At 42.1% G+C, this 24,781-nt stretch overlaps 1 long non-coding RNA gene across 1 annotated transcript; it reads left to right on the plus strand.

Annotated features, from left to right (window-relative positions):
- Window positions 1–23,419: 23,419 nt before the first annotated feature.
- On the plus strand, window positions 23,420–24,440 carry LOC139584018 (uncharacterized). The gene is made up of 3 exons (XR_011676662.1): window positions 23,420–23,513; window positions 23,634–23,748; window positions 24,221–24,440. It is a non-coding gene; the product is annotated as an uncharacterized lncRNA (long non-coding RNA).
- The last annotated feature ends 341 nt before the right edge of the window (window positions 24,441–24,781 follow it).

Here is a 24,781-nt window from a genome sequence, read left to right on the forward strand (position 1 = left end):
GATTGGGACACTCCGGCGTTCCTTATATTATCTTTCGTTATAAACTGACGTATATGTTTGAAATTGGAGTGTCACGCCTAAAGACTTTTTATTTTTATTTATTTATTTTCCCTTTATTTAACTAGGCAAGTCAGTCAGTTTCTTATTTACAATGACTGCCTACCCCGGCCAAACCCGGACGACGCTTGGCAATTGTGCGCTGCCCTATGGGACTCCCAATCACGGCCGGTTATGATACAGCCTGGAATCGAACCAGGGTCTAAAGTGATGCCTCTAGCACTGAGATGCAGTGACCTAGACCGCTGCATGGCGCAATGAAAAACTATATAGTTTTTTGAGACTTTTGAGCTATCTATAGTGGTACAACCGAGAAGGTATGATTCTCCCCTGATGTTAAATGATTGTTTAGACTCTATTGGAAAGGAGTTTCATTTACTCACAGAGATGTGTGTCAAAACTCTTTATTTCACTATGGACATTCATAACACCATCACATTAATAACACCATCACATTCATAACACCATCATATTAATAACACCATCACATTAACATCACACAATCACATTCACATCACACCATCACATTAACATCACTTTACACCATCACATTCACATCACATAACACCATCACATTCACATCACATAATACCATCACATTCACATAACACCATCACATTAACATAACACCATCACATTCATAACACATCACATAACACCACCACATTAACATCACACCATCACATTAACATCACACCATCACCTTCATAACACCATCACAGTCATAACACCATCACACTCATAACACCATCACATTCACATCACACCATCACACATCACATTAACATCACATCACACCATCACATTAACATCACATCACACCATCACATTCACATCACACCATCACATTAACATCACACCATCACATTCACATAACACCATCACATTCACATAACACCATCACATTCACATCACACCATCACATTCACATCGCACCATCACATCACACCATCACATTAACATCACATCACACCATCACGTTCACATCACTTCACACCATCACATTCACATCACACCATCACATTCACATCACACCATCACATTAACATCACACCATCACATTCACATCACATCACTTTACACCATCACATTCACATCACATCACACCATCACATTCACATAACACCATCACATTCACACATCACACCATCACATTAACATCACACCATCACATGCACATCACTTCAAATCATCACATTCATATCACACCATCACATTAACAGCACATCACACCATCACATTCACATCACACCATCACGTTCACATCACTTCACACCATCACATTCACATCACATCACACATCACGTTCACATCACACCATCACGTTCACATCACATCACACCATCACATTCACATCACACCATTACATTCACATCACACCATCACATTAACATCACACCGTCACGTTCACATCACTTCACACCATCACATTCACACCATCACATTCATATCACACCATCATACATCATACCATCACATTCACATCACATCACACCGTCACGTTCACATCACTTCACACCATCACATTCACACCATCACATTCATATCACACCATCATACATCATACCATCACATTCACATGACACATTCACATCATCACATCAGTCTCTCTTGGCTAAGAGTTGAGGAGAGACTGACTGCATCACTTCTTATTTCTATAAGAAACATTAATGTGTTGAAAATCCCAAAATGTTTGCATAGTCAACTTACACACAGCTCTGACACACACACACTTAACCCACCAGACATGACACCAGGGGTCTTTTCACATTCCCCAAATCCAGAACAAATTCAAGAAAGCGTACAGTATTATATAGAGCCCTTATTGCATGGAACTTCCTTCCATCTCAAATAAACAACAAACCTGGTTTCAAAACACAGATAAAGCAACACCTCACGGCACAACGCCTCTCCCCTATTGGACCCAGATCGTTTGTGTGTCTGCATTGATATGTAGGCTACATGTGTCTTTTTTTAAATGTATGTAGTTCTGTCCTTGAGCTGTTCTTGTCTATTGATGTTCTGTATGATGTCATTCTGTATTATGTTTCATGTTTTGTGTGGACCCCAGGAAGAGTAGCTGCTGCTTTTGCAACAGCTAATGGGGATCCTAATAAAATACCAAATACCAAAATCATGTTCACACCATCACATTCACATCACACCATCACACATACAGTTTGCCATTTAACAGACGCTATTATCTAAAGCGACTTACAGTTGTGTGAATACATTTTACATATGAGTGGCGCCGGGAATCGAGACATGCTCTACCAACTGAGCCATACATCTAACCACCATATTCATACCATCACATCAAACCATCACATTCACACCATAAAATCAAACCTTCACATCAAACCATCACATTCACACCATCACATCAAACCATCACATTCACACCATCACATTCACATTGCACCATCACATCACACCATCACATTAACATCACAACACACCATCACGTTCACATCACTTCACACCATCACATTCACATCACACCATCACATTCACATCACACCATCACATTAACATCACACCATCACATTCACATCACATCACTTTACACCATCACATTCACATCACATCACACCATCACATTCACATAACACCATCACATTCACACATCACACCATCACATTAACATCACACCATCACATGCACATCACTTCAAACCATCACATTCATATCACACCATCACATTAACAGCACATCACACCATCACATTCACATCACACCATCACGTTCACATCACTTCACACCATCACATTCACATCACATCACACATCACGTTCACATCACACCATCACGTTCACATCACATCACACCATCACATTCACATCACACCATCACATTCACATCACACCATCACATTAACATCACATCACACCGTCACGTTCACATCACTTCACACCATCACATTCATATCACACCATCATACATCATACCATCACATTCACATCACATCACACCGTCACGTTCACGTCACTTCACACCATCACATTCACACCATCACATTCATATCACACCATCATACATCATACCATCACATTCACATGACACATTCACATCATCACATCAGTCTCTCTTGGCTAAGAGTTGAGGAGAGACTGACTGCATCACTTCTTATTTCTATAAGAAACATTAATGTGTTGAAAATCCCAAAATGTTTGCATAGTCAACTTACACACAGCTCTGACACACACACACTTAACCCACCAGACATGACACCAGGGGTCTTTTCACATTCCCCAAATCCAGAACAAATTCAAGAACGCGTACAGTATTATATAGAGCCCTTATTGCATGGAACTTCCTTCCATCTCAAATAAACAACAAACCTGGTTTCAAAACACAGATAAAGCAACACCTCACGGCACAACGCCTCTCCCCTATTGGACCCAGATCGTTTGTGTGTCTGCATTGATATGTAGGCTACATGTGTCTTTTTTTAAATGTATGTAGTTCTGTCCTTGAGCTGTTCTTGTCTATTGATGTTCTGTATGATGTCATTCTGTATTATGTTTCATGTTTTGTGTGGACCCCAGGAAGAGTAGCTGCTGCTTTTGCAACAGCTAATGGGGATCCTAATAAAATACCAAATACCAAAATCATGTTCACACCATCACATTCACATCACACCATCACACATACAGTTTGCCATTTAGCAGACGCTATTATCTAAAGTGACTTACAGTTGTGTGAATACATTTTACATATGAGTGGCACCGGGAATCGAGACATGCTCTACCAACTGAGCCATACATCTAACCACCATATTCATACCATCACATTCACACCATAAAATCAAACCTTCACATCAAACCATCACATTCACACCATCACATCAAACCATCACATTCACACCATCACATTCACACCATCACATTCACACCATCACATCAAACCATCACATCAAACCATCACATTCACATCAAACCATCACATTCAGGGTGACTTTCAGATATAGTCTGTCCTCCTCCTCCGTCATAATGAATACCGGCTATTCCAACCCACCCTGGTGAAGGCACACAAAAACCCTTTACGCAATGACTAAACATTAAGCTCCAGACCTTGGTTTGAGAAGTACACTCCCTTGCACCAACCCAAAAGCCCATGTCCCTTCTCACATTTGTCAATTCACATGGGTCTTCACATACAGAGACCATTAAAATGCGGAACTCTGAACGACGCTGGAAAGCTGTGTGGGTTGCACCAACTGGCCAGGGCCAGCACCGCTGAGCGCTTGGCCCACGAGCAATCTCTCTCAGTCACTCACACACATTTTGGAGAGCTAGGCTAACCCTTTAGAAACCAGCTAATTAACGTTATGGTGAAGAAGAAGAAGAAGAGGAGGATGAAGAGGAAGAAGAAGATGAAGTCTCCAGAAAGATCCAGGCCGCCTTCCACATGGCACACTATTCACTACATAGGTAGTGCACTATAAAAGTAGTGCACGATAAAGGGAATAGGGACCAGAGCCCTGGTCAAAAGTAGTGCACTATAAAGGGAATAGGGTGCCATTTGGAATGCAGATTCAGGTGTAATTAAGTCTATTGACAGCGCTGGCATTTGTCATCCAGCAGTTTAAATACCAGGCCTGACAGAAATGTCAAACAGATAGCAACGCTGACGCGTTCCCACTGCCACCACCTCAGCTATAACTTACACACACACACACACACACACACACACACACACACACACACACACACACACACACACACACACACACACACACACACACACACACACACACACACACACACACACACTGCCTCCTGGATCTATTATGAATGTTTGGTGATAACCTTTAGGATTCCCTGAACAGAAAAAACGACAAATTCCCTCTCATTATCCGGCAGAGAAAGGCTTGGATTTATAGATGTGATACTGATCCTTTAGACTCACGAGACAGTAGTGTAGACAATCTATAGTCTATTGTGTTTCCCCGGCAGACCTGGGTTCAAATACTACTTGAAATCATTTCAAATACTTTATCTGTGATGATTGACCATGTCTGGCTTAATGGACCAATAGAAAAGTACCAAAACTGCAAACCCCGCGCACCTGGCATTCCAGGCAGGGTAGAGCAAACGCTCGAAGTATCCGGAAGATTTCAAATAGTACTTGAACCCGTGTATGCATCGCCGGGTAAGGCTATCCTGGGATGAATGAGGCATGTAACCAAGGTAATTGCAGCCGATGATGTGCCTCCTGATGTCACTTTGGGAAATTGATGACCGGTTAGATCTTTGATTTCGCAGCTATAGTATCATGGTAATGAGCTCCTACTCTGCCAGATGTACCGTGGTAGTGGAGCCTATAGAAGCTGCATGTGGACATGGGGGCTAAAGAGTAATTTTGCTGAGCCAGCTGCTCTGAATAGCAGTCTTAATCAAGCAACCGGCACACCATTGTGTGTCGATTGGTCGATAGAGGATTTGTAATGATGTGTGTTGTATAATAATAAAGCGGTTTAATTGCATTGTATTCAAAGCACAGCAGTAGCAGGGTGTTATGAATCACTGCAGCAACATAAAGTAAATCCCATCTTGTACTGGGATATTGGTAATCTATCGTGGTCTCTTGGTGGTGGAGGCAGAGAGGGGTACAGCCAAAGATCATGAACTAGACTGTTCCAGTTGATGTTGGACAAAAAACAGAAAAACCCACCTCCCTTAAGATGACCATGTTAACACATGTATAGAATTTTATCCTATGCCCTATAGTACCCCTTTTGTTTACCTCGTGTACACACTTTATCCCTCTGTACACCCACTGTAACAGCTGTTCAGGCCACTCGGCATTCTGTTGCATGAAGGTCCTTCAAGAAGTTCAGTAACAGTTGTCTGGGCATTGGTTCAGTTGGTTTGCGTTGTGGTGGTCTGTGATCCCACCAAGAAGACTACCACAACTTTTAAAATACTAACTTAGAGTCATTAGTCAGTTCGTTTTTCTGAGTGACTCGTATATTTCAGTCATTCGTTTGCTGGTCTGAATTAATTCTACTGCAGGATTAATACGTATTCCTCTGGCTCAGCGGCTCGGGAAACTCCAACAACTGTCTGTCGTACTGTAAATGCTTGCAGAAAGATAAATCATGCTGCAGGCAGCATAGAGAAGAAAAAGCTTTGTAGAACCACACAGCACGCCTCTGCTTAACACTCAAATTCCAGAAATAATCATTTGGGTGGCTGATGCAGTTCGTGATCGACAGCCTATTGGGCAAATCTCCTTTGCGCCAGTCAAACATTTGCATTCCGTTCACAATCTAGTCCGGTTGCAGCCGCAACTAGACTTCGTTTCAAAGGTTTCAATAAATAATCTTATTTGTGTGCCTAGCAATCACAAATTACATTGTTTGAAGCACAGTTTTATAAGTTTCAGTCACTGATGACAGCTCCAATAAAACCCCTATGGTGAACGACAGTCTTGTGGAATCATGATTCCATTTGAGTTTTTAGTTCATTGTTCGCCGGTAGCGGGTGCTGAGTGCTCCAGGCATTACTGACTCAAATTAACGGAATGAGTCGAAAGATTCGTTCTTTTGACCAAACAAGATCTGAGTCAGTAAAAAGAATGGAACTTCCCATCATTAATGCGTGGTCGCCAAGTGTGTCTATAGCTTCTTGTTGTACACAAACATGCTTCTGTTGTTTCTTCTTTTTTTATTGAATATTTAAAACATACAATATACTTGCAGTGAAGCCACTCAACAACTACATCACATTAGTCATCGAACAGACTCCCATTCCGAGCGACACACAGAAGCAACCAGGGTCAACGCCATGCTCAGGGGCACGTCAACAGATCAGCCACAAGGTCAAAATGGGGACCTGAACCAGCGACCAATAAAGCCACCGGCCCAAGCTCCCAACCGCCAGGCCACCAGCCCTCCAAGACCCCCCCCCCCCCCCCCGTTCCCCAAACATGCTTCTTTCCCCTCTCCGCATTAGTCTCCTCTATTCACTTCTGTCACCTACATTTTTGTAAAGTTTGACACCCTTTTCCATATGTAGTGCACTACTTTTGATCAGAGCTCTATGGGCCCCAGTCAGAAGTAGTGCACTACTTTTGATCAGAGCTCTATGGGCCCCAGTCAGAAGTAGTGCACTACTTTTGGTCAGAGCTCTATGGGCCCCAGTCAGAAGTAGTGCACTACTTTTGATCAGAGCTCTATGGGCCCCAGTCAGAAGAAGTGCACTATAAAGACAATAGGGTGCCATTTTGGGACGTATCCTTAGGTTCTCGTATTAATTACTATGTCACACAGGATTCAGACTAATAACTGTCTCTTTGTTGGCATGCTTCCTAATGAAATCTACCAAGAGTGTAGTGTGTTAAGGGTAAGACCAGCATAATAGCCATTTTGTCCAAATTAAATTTGTTTTTTCTCCACCTGTTACAGTCATTTGGAATTACTGCAGAGATGGAAGCTGTGCAAATGAGAACTTGGTTCAAATAATTGTATGTGAACCTGTAGTCTGGAGGTGGTCGGTGTCAGGTCAGGACCCTCTCTGGTGGAAAGAATGAATTTCTGTCAGATAATGGAGCAAAGCCAGATAATGTTGCTTCAAGGAATCTCCAAATCCCAAGGGAGCGACGGTTGTATCTGAACACCTTAATAGAACCGTTTGGGATGGGTAGCTGCTCATACCCACATGTCCTATCAGTCTATTAGTTTAGAAGGTTTTATTATGTCATGCACACAACATTCCTTTCAGCTTTCGAGTCCTTTGATGTCTTGAATTAGTCACTGTGATGGGCTCCTAGAATATTTTATTATCTCTGTCTCTCTCTCTTTCGCTCTCTCTTTGAAGTGAGACCAAGGTGAGCTGTACCGTACACCATGTACGTGCAAGTAGGATGGACGAACAACACTGATGAACAGAATGCAGAGAAGGAAAGTGGGACGATCCACTGAACACACTGACTACAGTACTGTAGGCTGTGCCTCAATTAGCATCCTTTTCCCTGTGTAGTGCACTACTTTTGACCAGAACCCTGTGGGAATAGGGTACCATATAGGACCCATACCTAGACTGGCTCTCTGATGACCTTGAAGATTTTATGGCTATGATTCTTCATTAGGTTACAGAAGTTTTTTGATTCATGGCCACTGGTTTCACAGAGCTTAGTAGACCGAGGTGGCCGCCGACCCTGGGTTGAAATAGCCTGGTTATACCAGACTGAATAATGTGCTCACCACGAAACAATGTTGATCGTAGCGTTCGGGTTGGTTTAACCAGGCTAGGGATAAAAGGCCATTCAGATAGGAGTGGATACATAATATAGGATAGGGGCATTTCCACGGTAACAGATTTACGCTTTGGCTCAGATTGTTCACTTTAAAATATATTCCCAACAAAAAACATGGATTTCAAAGTTTTACAAACCGTAGAACTCAATGCACAATGAGTACCGTGAACAATTTACACAGTCATTTTTTGTATTTTTATCATTTACGGTAAAATCTCCCTCAGTTGTATTGTGTTACCAAACTTTGTATCTGCACAGTTCTTCTTGTAAATGTGTTTTTGTACATTTTTCAGTAGAAAATGTTAAAAGTAGTCACTGCATAGAGTTCTATGTTTTTCTCAAACTATGAAATCAATGTAATTCCGCTACAATGGAATTGCCCGTAGCTATAAAGGAAGTAGTTGGTTTAACATTGGATTAGTTAAATACAGTGTAAATTACACATAAATTATGATTTCCCCAAGCAAAGAAGTCAAATGACAGGTCCCAAGGCATAGTTTCTATAAGATAGTGTCAGATTTTAACAATGGATTTCATGTGAGGAAGTATGTAAAGCACATTCCTTGACTTTGTATTCTTCCATTGTATCTTGCTGATGGTGTACGTTAGAATCTATATTTAAAAAGGAGAGCAGTTGAGATTCTCCCTCTCCTCCCAGAGGGTAGAATGCAACACAACGCTAACCACGCGTCGGCCTAAATCACTGTCATAACAATCATCCTAATTTCTGTATTCTCTACAGCCATGCACCGCTGGTTCACTCGAGGTAAAATGTTTGTCTCTTGCGGATTGCAGTAATTATCAGTAGACATTCATCAACACAGACATGTAAATGTTTACACTCCCGGTGTTAATTTGTTAGTAACCTAGGTGAAGGAGACATCTATCATACTGGTAACTTCAGTGTTATCAATCTGACTCTTGCCTCACCATCATGAGTACATTTCCATTTCTGTTGTCTTTGTTTTTACCAAAAGAATGTGCTCATCATAATCTAAATGGGTAATTCTTGGTACTGTATGTTTAGATTGATAATTATCTTAGCTACTGTATGATACTCTTGAGAACCAAATTCCTCAGGTGTGCCCTCTACTCCCGATCTACCTAAGGATCACAGACCAAGAAAACAAAGGAATCTCATAAACCATGTAAAGTTATGAACATTCTGCATTCTAACCATGGAAATCTGCTTATGGAAGTAAAATTATTCACAACCTAAGCTCTAAACAGGCAGTGGATTTATCCTACGATGGCAAAAAGACAATAGGATTATTGTCATTAGACTAAGTGCAAATTATTTCATTTGGGTGGGCATTATCAGGACAGCAGTCTAATATGGAGAGATACTGTATGGAGAGGGATGGGCGGATGGAGAGATGGAGGGATAGGGAAGGGACAGGAAACATTTGGAAAAGGCAGATGTTTATCTGTTTATGGGCATGCAAGGATTCGCTGTTGCTGTACTGGATGGTCTGCCTTGATTTGGTATCATGGCATCACAGGAAGGTGAATGAAGGCTAGATCACAGTTGGAGACAAAGTTGATCTGGACAAGCAGCCACTATAGAGAGTGTTGCTATAAGGCAATATCATTCTGCCAGTTGGAGGCTCGACAGGCAATCACCAAAGACAGTGTGGTTAGTTCCATTAGAGATATATGACAGACAATATCATTCTGCCAGTTGTAGACCAGATGCTCCCAGAATGTAGTGACAGTGTGTCAAATGTATGAATCTACAAAAACAAAAGGCCTGGTAGTCAGATATCAGTAAAAGAAAGAAGTGACGAATAAAAAACAATGAAGGCTCTGAGAATCTCTGACCTTGATTAAGAATAGCAATTGCTGTATAATCTTAGTTACTAAAAAATGCAGACAAACCCTGTAGACAGCACATATTTTCAGACAGCACATATTTTAAATACTCATCGTATTTACAAAAACCTAAGAATGTCAAAGTGCAAGCCAGCTACCTCCATTGTTCTTCTATTGTTACCACTGTTATTAACACGCCACCTAGAACGACTGTCAAGAAGAAAGACGCACTGTGGCGTTAAGCGTAGCTTTTCAATGGCTGCCACATAAGAGAGTGCTGGAGAAACGAGAAAAACACAGCGTCTAACCAATCAGCCGTAGTGACTATGCAGCACTTAAAATGTGACATTGTGACATTTCTCAAAGAAACTCCTTCAAGATTTTTAAAGAACTTCTAGAAAAGGGATGCTCAAGTTCATTGACTTACTGTCAAGATGTTAGACAATATGAAAGGTGCCATCCATAACTCATAAGTTACGGTAAATGAAATAAAATGGTTACTTTCTTGTTTTTTCAAATTGCCGCCATCTTGGAATTGGGATGATGTATATTGTTCTAATGATGACACAAAAAAAAGTAAAGGAGAGCAATGTACAATACAGCTAACTTAGAAAATCTGGCATTTGTTGTAAGTGCATGGTGTCCGACATCTTTATGCACCTTCGCTATTGGGAAAACATCCTCATTGACAGTTCCCTCAAAAAGAAAAAAATAGAATAGTCCCAGTAAGCAAAATGACATTGAAAATACGTATTTTTCCAGACGTTGAAGTTAGGTTCAATTTGGGTTCTGAATAAAACGTGAAAAGACATATTATCCTGAAGTTTCCAGGACATTGAAAAGGAGTCTTTTCCTCATTTTTTGAAAAGTAAAAAAAATGCGTAATTTATATGTTTGGGCCAAATCAAGACTGGCCCTGACAACATTTGAACCAAACAGAGATGTCTATGATTGGTTCAGATTAGGTCTAGACCGGACCAAAATAGATGTCCATGGATGTGGAAATCAAGTCTGTGCTTACTGAGGTGCCTACAGTGTTGCCTGAAATTGAATGTTATGAATGCCCATCTATGTGGTAAGCCTACTATTTCTAAAACACAAAACAAAAGACATCCAAAAGATGTCGTCTCGTGCTGACTGGGGTGTAGCCTACCATGTCTGCCCTCAATTGAATGTTATGAATGCCCATCCATGTGGTAAGCCCACCATTTGTAAAACAGGCCATTGCTACACCACAAGCATTTCACTACACCCGCAATAACATCTGCTAAACACGTGTATGTGACCAATAACATTTGATTTGATTTATTAGTCCTGATTCATGTGACTAATCTATTTAAGCTCTGAATATCAGCTGGACAACTTTATCGGGTGTTATAGTATCATCCTTTTTGCAATGTGTTTACGCGGTGAGATACGCAGAAGTATTTTCTTTTTCGATGTTATCAGCTTGTCAAAAATTGACGGATACAAACTTCAAACCACCGATCATGACAATGGGGTGAAACTCCTGGACAACAGTTGTGGTTGTCCATTCCATATTGTCCATTTTACTTTGACCTGTCCTGTTTTTAGAATTTGTTATTTGTTAACATGATAGAGCATGTTTTGAATTTGATTGGGCGCCATTTAGGTTAGGCTATTTGATTGGAGAAACCTTCATGATGTAAAAAGTGTCTGTCTCATTACGTTGTCATACATTTTTATCTCCCGTCTGTAGGCTACAGAAAAGGCCACATATTCTTTCTACAATATCCTACATGATTTATGTTAGATCATTTTGTGGACAGAACGTTGGTGGAGCGCTGCAGCGATGAGTCTCTCCAACAGCAGCCTGGAGAGGAGCGCTGGGAATGGACAAGTCAAATATTTTGCGCCCCTGCCTTGGGCACTGCTTATCACAGTGTGGCATCAGCGCTTGCCTAAAAAGCCCATATGCCACTGGTTGAAGAACAGTCCAGGTGCAAAGTTTAGTAATAGAATGACGGTTTGTGGTGTTTGTTCTGTCATTCTGTTTCCACATTTTGCATCTGCACCGTTCTTCAAATGAATATGTTTTTGTAAAATGTTCAGTGGACATCGTTAAAAGTAGGAGCTAGTAACACAAGCATTTTGCTGCACCCACTATAACATCTGCTAAACTGTGTATGTGACCAATAAACTTAGATGTTTGTTTGACATACATTTTAAAGTGAAAGTTCAGTCTCAGTATCACTCTGTTACCGTGGATGTGCCCTTATAAGATGATATGGTACATTTGAATGAGGGCATTGCTCAATTCACTCAAAAAAGCAGAACTAGCAACCATCATCTATTTTCTGCAAAGATGGAACATTTTCATATAGATTTTTTTTATCTAACTAGGCAAGTCAGTTTAAGAACAAATTCTTGTTTACAATAACAGACCTACCACGACCAAACATGAACAACGCTGGGCCAATTGTGCACCGACCTTTGGGACTTCCAATCACATTTGGATGTGATACAGCCTGGATTTGAACCAGGGTGTCTCTAGTGACACCTCGCAGTGTCTTAGACCGCTGCACCATTCAGGAGCCAATACTTTGAAGAGTAATAATAGTATATGGTGCAAACCATGCAGGTGTGTATACTGTTCATATTTATTGATAGAGTATAACCATATCATCTTAATGTTATGTGTTGCCCTTCATACATCTTACACTGTCAAATGTAAATACATCTGTTTACAGAGTATCAAATATATCAATTTAACCTCTGTCACACCTTTAATATCTTGAATACAGCACGTGTTCTCATTTGTGGAGACTGAGCTGATTATGGAGATGCCTGTCTGTTTTCTTTTAATCATTCTCATCTTGTTAATGTGAGTGTCTCTGAGCTTTTCTTTCTGACACCTGCTCTCTGTCTATCTGCCCTCTCTCTCTCTCTCTCTCTCTCGCTCACTCTCTCTGCCCTCTTTCTCTCTCTCTCTGCTCTCTGTCTATCTCTCTCTCTCTCTATCTCTCTCTCTCGCTCACTCTCTCTGCCCTCTTTCTCTCTCTCACTCACTCTCTCTGCCCTCTGTCTCTCTCTCTCTGCTCTCTGTCTATCTCTCTCTCTCTATCTCTCTCGCTCACTCTCTCTGCCCTCTTTCTCTCTCTCACTCTCTCTCTCTGCCCTCTTTCTCTCTCTCTCTCTCTCTCTCTCTCTCTCTCCTCTTTCTCTCTCTCTGCTGTTTTTCTCTCTCGCTCCCTATCTGATGCCAGTCAATCTGTTCATACTCTTATAAACTCCCTCCTCTGGACTCCCCGCTCACTTGTTTTGTCCGCGACCTTGACCTTGATCTCCCGCCATTTAGTTTCCTCATTAAATATGACGACTCCTGCTGACCCTCGTCTCTGAAGAGGTAAAAGGAGATTTTATTTGGGGTCGTTTTTCGGCAAGACCAATATGTTGATCGGAATAAACATACTTGGGGACAGTGGGAAACTTACATTTGAGTTATTTAGCAGAGGCTCTTATCCAGAGTGACATACAAGTTAGTGCATTCATCTTAAGAAAGCTATGTGAGACATCAACATATCACAATCGTAGCAAGTACATTTTTCACTCAATAATGTTGTTCTCAGCTAAGTCAGTGCTAGTAGAGAAAGCCAAGTGCCTTCCAAGAAAAGTATATTCTTCTTCCACAAATCTAAAGCTTATGTAAGGGTAATGTTGCAGGTTAACACTGTTATTTCTGTTGGTGATCGAAGTGCTTTATCTTGGTAATTTGTAAGCAAACCTCTCATTGCAGTTTGATCTCATTATAGATGAGGTTTCTGTGCCCTCTGTGCTAAAGTTTAGCTCACATTCAGTCACAAGCGTCAGTATCCATTCCATAGACTTCCATACAGACCCCACTCCTCATTCTGCGATGGCAGTTTTTATTAAAATTTAAATAAAGCCAAACTGTCAAAAACATATCGTGGACAAGGCGTGACAGATTGATAACATATCGGTTGGAATCATCCAATCCAGGTTAGGAGAATATAAATGTAAATGTATGTAAATGAGGAATAACACCTGAGGGATTAACAGAGTGGAACGGATACAATAGGATTTCATCATTAACAGGTGTGATAAGATCTCTGGAAAGGGGGGAGAAAACATGTGATTGAGGCTCTCTAGAGAAACCCACCCATCTTTTTAAATATTAATGTTGGCCAATTGGGCTCCATTCATGCAATGAGTGTCCGCCCATCTGCCATTCCATATTATGGATGACATGAATTTGCCTTGAAGCATACACTTCGGATGACCGTACATACTGTAATATTTGAACATGTTATAATGTAAAATCTGAATTCTCATTGTTGTGGATATTAATTCACTGAATCAACAATTGTCATGATCATCCTCATGTAAGAGCAGGAAGTTCATTCAGGTTTTCCCTATTTTTGGAGTCAGTGAGGACAAACATAGACAGAAATATATTCAAATATATATTCATACATATACTGTATTCATTCAGTACATTTGGGTAAACAGCTGTATAATCTTAGTGGAGATTTTATGAAGAACTCATATCATATTAGACATTGATGCTTCATCCATAGACCACCATCCATTGATGTGGAATTGCTGCTCTCTCCGACATGCTGGTATGTTGGTGTGGGGTCTAGTCTAGGCTAAGGAAATGCATCCGGGTAAAATAAAAGTACTGAATCCTATTTCCCAGTGTGACAATCTGAACATGAGAGGTGATATAGAACATCCACGGCCTATCTCCATAGCTGCATCCCAAATAGCTCCCTTTTCCCTATATAGTGTGCTATTTTTGACCAGCGCCCTATGGGTCCTCGTCAAAAGTAGTGCACTGAATACAGAATAGGCTTTTCCCTATATATGGCACCCTATTCCCTATATATGGCATCCTATTCCCTATATATGGCACCCTATTCCCTATATATGGCACCCTATTTTTTATATATGGCACCATATTCCCTCTGTAGCGCAAGGCACTCGTACATCCCTGCCATAGACAAGTTATTGTTACTGTGTATTTATTCCTTGTGTTATTTAAAAAATATATATTTTTAAATTTTTTTCTCTGCATTGTTGGGAAGCAAGAATTTCACTGTTAGTCTCCACCTGTGACAAATACAATTTGATTTGATTTAGTGCACTACTTTTCACCAGGGCCCATAGCGCGCCGGTCACAGGTAGAGCATAGGGTTCCATTTGGGATGCGGATTTGGAGATGCGTTAAGCGCCGACTCTGGAATGGTCGTCGTGTAACATACAGCATTACCACAGCTGCAAAGTACACTTGTTTTATTATTCTTTTATTTTTCAGAGGTGTCTATTTCTGCCAGTTAGAATGAGATGGGGATGTAAACACGGATCACCCCCAAAGGGAGTAGAAAACAAACGTGTTCACGTTGCTACTCCAGTCCTCTGTGTCACCATTTGGTGTTTCTCTTAAACACATGGCATGCTACGTTTGTCTGTCTGCGTTCACTGCTTGTTAAAGATTAAACAGGGTCAGGTACCGGAGGAGGTGGGATGCTTTCAGCAGCAGCTTCCCGCCTGTTTTTTTTTAGGAAGCTGTCATATCACTCACACAATCAAAGGAAAATGTGGAGGCAAACGAGGAAAGCAAGACTTGCAAATTATATTCACCTGTCAATCTAGATGTGTTTCATTCTAAGTCTACAGTGCTTCTCATTATAATTACGGTCCTGTTGTTTTTGGTTTATCCCAAGAGGTGGTTACTGTTTTTAATCGAGTTGTGCCCTTAGCTTTTGACCTACTTGTAGTTTATTTATTTATTACCTTTATCTAAGCAGGTAAGTTGAACACGTTCTCCTTTCTGTGTTAAAAGCCAGGCGTTAGTAAATCTATGTCTTGTTATTCTGGATTTGTCAAGTCAATCAACCATACAGTATTGTACTAAACTAAACTAAAGCATATCTTTACCATCTAAAAGTCTACTTATACTCCACTGGCTGTGAAGAGCCATTCTCAACCTTCAATTATCCACACCCTGCCTTCTTGCCATGTCTGGAAAATGAAAGGACTGTAGTGTTTCTGTAGCAAACCCAGTTCAGAGTTTAGTTTAATATAAAGAACAATAGATTCAGAAGGGGAAGACATAGAATGCAGAAAGTAAAGTAGGTCATTGGCTCCCTACATTACAATAGGTATGTGTGTCCCCCATCCTCTCAATGAGGGGGTTGTCACCGTCTCATTCATTATCTGGTGAAATGGTTCCTGGTACATGCCTACCATACACAATAGAGTTTGCCTACATAAAGTCAAGCACAAACCGTGTGGTTCTTTGATGGATATTAATTTCACAACAGCTGCCTGGGCTCTCTCTTTTGGTTATTATACGTGGGCTAGGCGTCTGTCTGTCGGTCTTCTAATAATTTTACTGGGTTTGGTCTCATTTGTGAGACATACAACACACACACACGTCAAGTCGAGGTGTGTGCGTAATCTCCTTTATTATTAATATTGCGGAGCGGAAATGTCACGTCGTCGTCTCAGCGCGGGCAGATTCCATGGCAACGGCGTCATCATTTAATTATTGTTTTACCACTCTTCCTTTTTCGGCCCGGAAAAGCCGCCGCTTGGCACACTTTCACCTAAAGAGTAGTCGTTTCGTTTTGTCAGGAGAATTTGCATTGAGATCTACAGGCTTCTCTCTGCCAGACGCTAATCTCATTATTCCCCTAATGGATCAAAACAGCCTGTCTGTGTGTTTGTGTGGTAACTCACTGTGAGGAGATTCCAACAGAAGCAGCCTTTGATAAAATCTCTTATAAGCTGATGTTTCCTTCTTGTTGTGTGCCCTACTTCCCCCCTGCCATTCTATACCCCTGTATCAGTGTTCCTCCTGTCATTCAGATCCTTTAAATCAAATCAAATCAAATTTTATTTGTCACATACACATGGTTAGCAGATGTTAATGCGAGTGTAGCGAAATGCTTGTGCTTCTAGTTCCGACAATGCAGTAATAACCAACGAGTAATCTAACCTAACAATTCCACAACTACTACCTTATACACACAAGTGTAAAGGGATAAAGAATATGTACATAAAGATATATGAATGAGTAATGGTACAGAACGGCATAGGCAAGATGCAGTAGATGGTATAGAGTACAGTATATACATATGAGATGAGTAATGTAGGGTATATAAACATAAAGTGGCATAGTTTAAAGTGGCTAGTGATACATGTATTACATAAAGATGGCAAGATGCAGTAGATGATATAGAGTACAGTATATACATATACATATGAGATGAGTAATGTAGGGTATGTAAACATTATATTAAGTGGCATTGTTTAAAGTGGCTAGTGATACATTTTTACATACATTTCCATCAATTCCCATTATTAAATTGGCTGGAGTTGAGTCATTATGTTGGCAGCGGCCACTAAATGTTAGTGGTGGCTGTTTAACAGCCTGATGGCCTTGAGATAGAAGCTGTTTTTCAGTCTCTCGGTCCCTGCTTTGATGCACCTGTACTGACCTCGCCTTCTGGATGATAGCGGGGTGAACAGGCAGTGGCTCGGGTGGTTGTTGTCCTTGATGATTTTTATGGCCTTCCTGTGACATCGGGTGGTGTAGGTGTCCTGGAGGGCAGGTAGTTTGCCCCCGGTGATGCGTTGTGCAGACCTCACTACCCTCTGGAGAGCCTTACGGTTGTGGGTGGAGCAGTTGCCGTACCAGGCGGTGATACAGCCCGTCAGGATGCTCTCGATTGTGCATCTGTAGAAGTTTGTGAGTGCTTTTGGTGACAAGCCAAAATTCTTCAGCCTTCTGAGGTTGAAGAGTCGCTGCTGCGCCTTCTTCACAACGCTGTCTGTGTGGGTGGACCAAATCAGTTTGTCCGTGATGTGTACACCGAGGAACTTAAAACTTACTACCCTCTCCACTACTGTCCCGTCGATGTGGATAGGGGGGTGCTCCCTCTGCTGTTTCCTGAAGTCCACAATCATCTCCTTTGTTTTGTTGACGTTGAGTGTGAGGTTATTTTCCTGACACCACACTCCGAGGGTCCTCACCACCTCCCTGTAGGCCGTCTCGTTGTTGTTGGTAATCAAGCCTACCACTGTAGTGTCGTCCGCAAACTTGATGATTGAGTTGGAGGCGTGCATGGCCACGCAGTCGTGGGTGAACAGGGAGTACAGGAGAGGGCTCAGAACGCACCCTTGTGGGGCCCCAGTGTTGAGGATCAGCGGGGTGGAGATGTTGTTACCTACCCTCACCACCTGGGGGCGGCCCGTCAGGAAGTCCAGTACCCAGTTGCACAGGGTGGGGTCGAGACCCAGGGTCTCGAGCTTGATGACGAGTTTGGATGGTACTATGGTGTTAAATGCTGAGCTGTAGTCGATGAACAGCATTCTCACATAGATATTCCTCTTGTCCAGATGGGTTAGGGCAGTGTGCAGTGTGGTTGCGATTGAGTCGTCTGTGGACCTATTGGGTCGGTAAGCAAATTGGAGTGGGTCTAGGGTGTCAGGTAGGGTGGAGGTGATATGGTCCTTGACTAGTCTCTCAAAGCACTTCATGATGACGGAAGTGAGTGCTACGGGCCGGTAGTCGTTTAGCTCAGTTACCTTAGCTTTCTTGGGAACAGGAACAATGGTGGCCCTCTTGAAGCATGTGGGAACAGCAGACTGGGATAAGGATTGATTGAATATGTCCGTAAACACACCAGCCAGCTGGTCTGCGCATGCTCTGAGGACGCGGCTGGGAATGCCGTCTGGGCCTGCAGCCTTGCGAGGGTTAACACGTTTAAATGTTTTACTCACCTCGGCTGCAGTGAAGGAGAGCCCGCAGGTTTTGGTAGCGGGCCGTGTCAGTGGCACTGTATTGTCCTCAAAGCGAGCAAAAAAGTTATTTAGTCTGTCTGGGAGCAAGACATCCTGGTCTGCGACGGGGCTGGTTTTCTTTTTGTAATCCGTGATTGACTGTAGACCCTGCCACATACCTCTTGTGTCTGAGCTGTTGAATTGCGACTCTACTTCGTCTCTATACTGTCACTTAGCTTGTTTGATTGCCTTGCGGAGGGAATAGCTACACTGTTTGTATTCATGTCATGTTTCCGGTCACCTTGCCCTGGTTAAAAGCAGTGGTTCGCGCTTTCAGTTTCACGCGAATGCTGCCATCACCAGTTTCTGGTTTGGGAATGTTTTAATCGTTGCTGTGGGTATTACGTTGCCGATGCACTTTCTAATGAACTCGCTCACCGAATCAGCGTATTCGTCAATGTTGTTGTTGGACGCAATGCAGAACATATCCCAATCCACGTGATATCACAGCGATTTCTACCTGGTCAGGCCACCCAGGGTGTAGGCTGCAGGTCTGAGGTGTGGGAGGGATTTGTGAGTGGAGCTGGTGGATGTCTGATGCAGTGTCTGGATTTTAAATGTATTTATTTTTATTAGGCAAGTCAGTTGAGAACAAATTCTTATTTACAATGACGTGCTACCCTGGCCAAACACTACCCTGGCCAAACACTACCCTGGCCAAACACTACCCTGGCCAAACACTACCCTGGCCAAACACTAACCCGGACAATGCTGGGCCAATTGTGCCCTTATGGGACTCCCGAGTAGTTGATAGTGTACTGTAGATATTACTTCAGACTCAATATATTCCTCTGCTGCTGAAAAACAGGAAAACACCCATCACTCAACGCCATATCCACTACCTAACAAGTACATTTTTTATTTTATTTTTTTACATCCGGGATGAATCATTCTCTTTCAAGTGTCATGAAATCATTACGCTTTAACACTGTGTATTTACATCCTCAGCTCAGTGCCATTTAACCACATGATCACTGAGACCAATGTGTGTTTTCACTCAAAAATGCCTTTATGTGGCATTTATAACAAACTGCTCAGTAGATCACACTAGTACTCCTGTACGGCAGTGGAACATCTGAGTGATCCACAGCCAGTGTCACTACAGAGTATACGCTCCATTACAACACCATTATCCCATTAAAAACCTCTCTGAACTGGATTTACCAACTGGAAAATGAAAGGGAAATATATAATATTAAAACCCTTCATGAATACATGTGCCACTACTTTCAGTGACTGTCAGACAGCCAAAAGATACATTTTGAATAAAGAATAATCAGGGACGGACGAAGAAAAATGAAGCATCTGCAAATAATGAACCCATTGAAATTCCAGGAGGAGACAGGAGTTATAATTTGTTGTTAGCCGAGACCCAGTGAAGGAGAAAGGAGACCGATTCAAATCAACCTGTCTATTCTTACTCAGGAAACATCAGGAGGTCAAGAAAGGATACATACATGTGTCTGAGGAGGAAAATTAGAGAAGCCTCAATAAACCATTTTGGTATTTTCTGTCCAGCTACAAATTGCAAGACAGATATTCCCTGTGACTGCAACGGTTTACTACGTTTTGATTAAGATACATGGCAAATCAGGTGGAATATCTTGTATGTTCGTGTTTGCATTTCACAGGAAAATCAAAATCGACGAGACCCTTCATAATATAAACCCAAAGCCTTGGAGAGAGGACTGCTATTAATGATCTGACAGAGCCTCACAGATGGTCTCTTCCCCCTCCATCCCTGTGCAGGCGTGAGACCTGAATGACTAATGAAAATGAATGGTCGAGTCCACTCACCCTGATTGACCAACCGTTTCTCATCAATAGTTCTAATCAAGGAGCAAAACCTCCAAGAAGTCAAGCCAGAATGGAAGAAAAGCCATCACGGCGTCAACAGAGTACAGCAGTTAGGCAAAGCTCCAGTACAGTAGGCTACAATATTGAATACAGGGGTAGAATTATGAAAAGGTATTTTTTTCCTATGTGATCCCATTGAATAACTGATGCGATTAGAAGGTAGAACCCTCCTGGGATCTCACCTCCTGGGATCTCAACACCTGCATTACTAGCTGTTTGGGGTTTTAGGCTGGGTGTCTGTACAGCACTTCGAGATATTAGCTGATGTACGAAGGGCTATATAAAATAAAATTGATTGATTGATTGATCAATGTAAATACCTAGAATTCACCCTGGAAAACTCATTTTTAAATGTGAATATGATATCAGCATGAGAACTGTGTTCCTCCAAATTCTACTCTTACATGTTATCAAGTCCCAATATACAGTAGGTCATGATTTTATCACAGCATTTACATTTACATTTAAGTCATTTAGCAGACGCTCTTATCCAGAGCGACTTACAAATTGGAAAGTTCATACATATTCATCCTGGTCCCCCAGTGGGGAATGAACCCACAACCCTGGCGTTGCAAGCGCCATGCTCTACCAACTGAGCCACACGGGACCGTCCAGCATCCTCTCTGGAATGTTCCCAAGTCCGCATTAAGTTTGAGGAGCTGAATCACACAGGAACAATATATGAGTCAGATACAGTCCTGTGCCCCACTGGAATAAACTCGTCCATTTTTATTTTATTTTATTTATTTCACCGTTATTTAACCAGGTAGGCCAGTTGAGAACAAGTTCTCATTTACAACTGCGACCTGGCCAAGATAAAGCAAAGCAGTGTGACACAAGTCAATAACACAATAGAAAAAAAGTCTATATACAGTGTGTGTGAATGGCGTGAGGAGGTAAGGCAATAAATATGCCATAGTAGCAAATATCAGCTATATAGAACAGGATGCCACAGGGGCAGGAAAACATACAGACCTTGTTTTTTTAAAGATTGAAAGATTTTCAAAATTGTTCACACAATTTTTTGTTTTGGGGGGGACATTTGTATTCTCACCAACAATCTTTTAGATTGTGTTGAATAACAATAACATAGAACTGTAACACAAACATAGAACCTCTACTGCAATTACATACCCAGCACTAAAACAGCACATACATTTCAACCACGAGAGTACAGTAGAATATGAATTTCCTGAACGTGTTTGATGCCAAAAAGTGTGTAATTAACTTCATAGGTTGAGTCTTGGGAGAATACACCATACATTTAAAACCTGTAAGCCTGCCAGCATTCCCCACCATTGTTCTCCCTTCTATTGTGATCTAAAAGCTAGGAAAAGATTGGGGATTACCATGAAAACAATCATCCAGTTCGACATAAACCTCAAGAAAAACACCTCAGACGATGGCCATTCATACGTCAGTGTGAACAGGTACAAAATATGCAGATGGTATTGTTGAATTATTCTCCGTCCTCGTCTTAATCTGGGTCCCAAACGGCACCATATTCCCTGTATAGTGCACTGCTTTTGACAAGAGCCTCATTGGCCCTGGTCAGAAGTAGTGCACTACATAGGGAATATGGTGCCATTTGGAACGTACACTTCCAAACGTAAATTTGGAACGTACACTGTCCTTGGGCTCTAAAGAGATTTAGCATAATAGGTTACATGTTGATATTAGACAATGGGAACAGGATAATGATGAAGCCATGATCAAACTAAATTACATTACATCCGCCAAGCCTGGTATTATTGCAATGTACCACCTCCGGGGGTAGGATAGGGTGGGAGGATCATCCTGGCAGTTCTCTGGGAGGTGGGACAGGGTGGTAGGATCATCCTGGCAGGTTTCTGGGAGGTGGGACAGGGTGGTAGGATCATCCTGGCAGGTCTCTGGGAGGTGGGACAGGGTGGTAGGATCAACCTGGCAGGTCTCTGTGGGGTGGGACAGGGTGGTAGGATCAACCTGGCAGGTCTCTGTGGGGTGGGACAGGGTGGTAGGATCATCCTGGCAGGTCTCTGGGAGGTGGGACAGGGTGGTAGGATCATCCTGGCAGGTCTCTGGGGGGTGGGACAGGGTGGTAGGATCATCCTGGCAGGTCTCTGGGAGGTGGGACAGGGTGGTAGGATCATCCTGGCAGGTCTCTGGGAGGTGGGACAGGGTGGTAGGATCATCCTGGCATGTCTCTGTGGGGTGGGACAGAGTGGTAGGATCAACCTGGCAGGTCTCTGTGGGGTGGGACAGGGTGGTAGGATCATCCTGGCAGGTCTCTGGGAGGTGGGACAGGGTGGTAGGATCATCCTGGCAGGTCTCTGGGAGGTGGGACAGGGTGGTAGGATCAACCTGGCAGGTCTCTGTGGGGTGGGACAGGGTGGTAGGATCATCCTGGCAGGTCTGCTTTAAATGTAGGTGAAGTCTGGAAATTAATGAAATCGTTGACTCTGCTGAGTCCCAAATAGAACCCTATTCCCCCGATGTGCCCTGGTAAACAGTAGTGCACTACATGGGGAATAGGTGCCCTTTGGGACTCTGGGACCATGTTGCTGTTTGTTTTGACTGATCAGTCAGTGATTTGATCAAAGGCCACCATATGTACAGTGGGTCCTCATTTAAAAGTTGATCATACTGCAGCACAGCTTGCAGGATTCTGCGGTATGGTGTTGATATCCAGCAAGCAGCAGAGCAGACCCTAGGTGGGGGGATGATCTAAGAACTACTGTTTCTCATAATCCCATTGGTGATGTAAAGTTCAGAACTAGAGGTTTGGTCCAATCATCAGTCCTGTTCTGACTGAACTTTTTTTCTGACTGCAGTTCACTTTGGGTACAGAAATGGCCATGGGAGTACAACATGACTGAGAGCCAAAACTTCACTTCACATCGTCATTTGCATACCATCAGAGATCCTCAGCTACAGTAGACCAGCCAGGTAAATGTTTTTATCTGTTTTTCATCAAAAATTCAAGTTCTCTGCTCAGAGCCTGTGGGGGTCAATACCCCTGTGCTAAAATGTCTCAGAGTGCCTTTCATAATGATCAATCTGGTTTAAAAAAAGGGTCCTTGAAGAATAGATATGTTGAGATAGTTTAAGAAAATTGTCATTACCATTACCTACAGTTATTTGAATGTTTCTGACACCTATTAGTCATATCACATTGTATAAACACTGGTTATAGAACGTTTTGGATGGGCCTTGTGCGTAAAAGGGACTATTCCAATGTGTATAGACAAAATTATTTTCAATAATTGCAAAATTCACAACTGCTAAATTTCCCCCAAAGTGAATTGATACCTTGATATTTAACTTCATTCCCCACGTACAAATGTGACCAATATTACATTCTGGTAAGAAAGCCTTGATGTATCAAAACTGTCACTTCTACTCCCACTCCCCCTCTCAGGTCTACTAACCACCGGTCCTGGCAAACCATCATTACGCACACCTGCGCCTCATCATTACGCACACCTGGACATAATCACTTCCCTGATTACTCCCCCTTTATCTTGCACTCCATTGTTATCACCCATCAGGCAGAATTATTTCTGTGTTCATTTTCAGACTCATCTCTTGTTTGTTTCGTGTCTCTATGTTCGTTCTGATTAAACGCACCAGCTTCCTGACTCCTTGCATCTTCATTACAAACACATACAGTGTAGAACTGTTAGGACATTGGTTGAATACAGTATCTTAAGAATATATATCATTAGAAATTAACACTTCCTTTTCTGATTATCAGAGATCCATATTCCCAGAATTACCTTATTGAGGATGCAAGCTGGGAATGTGTTTGTGCTATCTGGGATCCGCGGGATGTCCCAACACTGACGTTACCCCATTGAGGTTGAAATGTAAAATTGTTAAGGGTAGGTTTAGGTAAGGGTTATGGTTATAGTTGGGGTAGGGGTTAAGGTTAGAATTAAGTGTAGGAACGTCCCAAGGATTCTAGATAGCACTAACCATG

Source organism: Salvelinus alpinus, chromosome 9 (assembly GCF_045679555.1).
Source record: "Salvelinus alpinus chromosome 9, SLU_Salpinus.1, whole genome shotgun sequence".
Classification (NCBI taxonomy): domain Eukaryota; kingdom Metazoa; phylum Chordata; class Actinopteri; order Salmoniformes; family Salmonidae; genus Salvelinus; species Salvelinus alpinus.